A 2,897-nucleotide genomic window follows, 5' to 3' on the forward strand; every position below is an offset into this window, starting at 1 on the left:
AATTATAATTAAATTTAAAATATAATATCATTATAAAATAAATTTAATATATAATAAACTAATCTGAATATAATTAAAAATTAAAATTAAATTTAAAATAAAATATTTAAATTATAATTATAATTAAAGATTAATTTAAATTACAAATAAAAAAAATTAAAATTAAAATTAAATTAAAATTTAAATAAAATTAAAATTAAATATTAAAATAAAAATAAATATTATATATAAAAATATAATATTAATAATAATTAAATTAATTCCCACAAAATCAAATAAAACATGCATTCCAAAATTAACAAATAATGTCTTACAAACCCAAAATTAAACACACAATAATTAACTAAGACAACATAATTAATATGTGTTCATACAACCCAAAAATAGATTATGAAATTATTCAAATGACATCAATCCTCATAATAATTCCTCTGATCAGCTCCACTCACACAATCATTATTTCCTGCCATGCCCGACGAAAGAAGTTCCTCAAAAGTATTATTAATTTGTGTTAGAGGAGACATCATGATTTGAAATTGAATTTCATCTTCAATGGCACCACCACTAGTCGAATGAGGAGCCCTAGCTGGTTGAGGTTGATTTAAATCTGGTCTGATCAACCCAGCTGTTGGCATAGTTGGTCAGTATGCAGTTTGATGATCTGGTTGAGGTTGATTTAAATCTGGTCTGATCAACCCAGCTGTTGGCATAGTTGGTCAGTATGCAGTTTGATGATCTGGTTGAGGTTGATTTAAATCTGGTCTGATCAACCCAGCTGTTGGCATAGTTGGTCAGTATGCAGTTTGATGATCTGGTTGAGGTTGATTTAAATCTGGTCTGATCAACCCAGCTGTTGGCATAGTTGGTCAGTATGCAGTTTGATGATCTGGTTGAGGTTGATGAATTTGATGTGAAGAGGACGGAACATACGGATAATTATGAAAATATTGTTTTTGTGGCTGTAAAAGCCCTCACAAAATCCTTAAATATTTAACTGGATTTTGTGGCTGCCTAAGCCCTCACAAAATCACAATGTTGTGATTTTGTGAGGGCTTAGGCAGCCACAAAATCCAGTTAAATATTTAAAAATTTGTGAGGGCTTTTTCAGCCACAAATAAAGACCAATTTCAATTTTGACATTTGTGAGGGCTTTTTCGGTCACTAATTTGTGAGGGTTTTATTCGGCCACAAAATATTTATAAAGTTGGCCACAAAATGGTGTTTTTCTTGTAGTGTTGGAACTTCAACTGTTTCATAATCTTTTGTCCAAGTTGGAAGTGAAGGACATACACTATCCATCTTAAGGAAGGTATTAGACTTATCATTTTGTAGTTTGCAATTGTTTTTGCTTCCTTTTAATTTGTTTCATGTTGTTATTTGTTTTTGCCTTATTATTAAGACTTTTTGTTACTTTTTATTTGTTGGTCTCATTGTAACTATTTTGATTATCTCTCATTGTATATAAACCTTTTGATTAATTATTGAATAAATAAAAAAAAAAAGTATTATTCAATTAAGAATCTGTTAAATTTACTACAATGTTGGGACCAAATATGCATAAACAATCAAATCACATAGTTCTTTAGTTAAACTTCGAAATAAATCATCATAATAAAAAAGAGTTATTTGAGAAGTCCGTATCCATCAAAACATTAGTTTCTTTTCATAAAAAAAAAAAAACTTAATAGAAAAAATATGCATTTTCCTTTTATAGTTTAAACAATTTTTACGATTAAAGTTAACGGTAAAATAACTTTATTTTATATAATTTCTCTAAAATATAAATGACTTTTAGCTTAATTTTAAAGTAAAAATATGCAAAATCACCATATTAAAATTTGAAGATCACAATTCTGTATCAAATAAAAGTAAGTAAATTATCACACAAGTTCATAAGCAAATAAAAGATGGGTTCACTGAACAAACGTATTTGAGAAAACAAATCTATTATATATATTTAAAACAGACTCCCGATACCATCTCATCATATTTCATCCACGTATACAAATATTTCTCACATAAGGCAAAAAAAGCTATGCTCTCCTCCTTCAACAACTCTTTTAATCTCTTCAATCCGTATTTCTGTTTCTCCTCTTCCTTCCACAATTTCTTTAATACCTCCAAAATCTATTTGATAATATTATTTTATAATAAATTTATAAATTATAAAATTATTTTACAATTATTTATAATTTATAAATTGTTTTACAATTTGATAATAATTTATAATTTATATTATTATCAAATTATTTTATAAGTTAATCTATTTGATAATATTATTTTATAATAAATTTATAAATTATAAAATTATTTTACAATTAATTGTAATTTATAAATTATTTTACAATTTGATAATAATTTATAATTTATATTATTATCAAATAATTTTATAAGTTATTTTATAATAATTTTATAAATTATTTTATAATATTATTAGTTATTTACCAATGGTAATAATTTCTTTTATTAGTCATTAAATTCAATGAAAAAAACCACCTAATCTCTCATAAATATCGTCCTCTTTATCTAATCCTCCTTTCATGAGCAGTTATATTATTCCACTTATGGTGAGTAATGATTTTATACGTTAAAAATTCAATTACTCATTAATGTAAATCCATTTATAATTATTTTCAATTTATGTCAATCTATTTTTTTAGTAACATTTTATAAAATAAAAATATATATTCTATTTGATAGAAAATACAAAAATTTATTAAAAATAATCATAAAATACTAATATATGAAAAATTATTAAGAAAATTACTTCCAATTATAATACATATGAATATATTAAAAAATATAATGAACAAAAGTTTACTATATATGTATTCTGAAAAAATATGTTAACACTAAACTTTCATCAATTAAATTATATATTTATAATTGAATAATAT

Source organism: Cicer arietinum, chromosome 5, assembly GCF_000331145.2.
Source record: "Cicer arietinum cultivar CDC Frontier isolate Library 1 chromosome 5, Cicar.CDCFrontier_v2.0, whole genome shotgun sequence".
In the NCBI taxonomy this organism is placed as follows: domain Eukaryota; kingdom Viridiplantae; phylum Streptophyta; class Magnoliopsida; order Fabales; family Fabaceae; genus Cicer; species Cicer arietinum.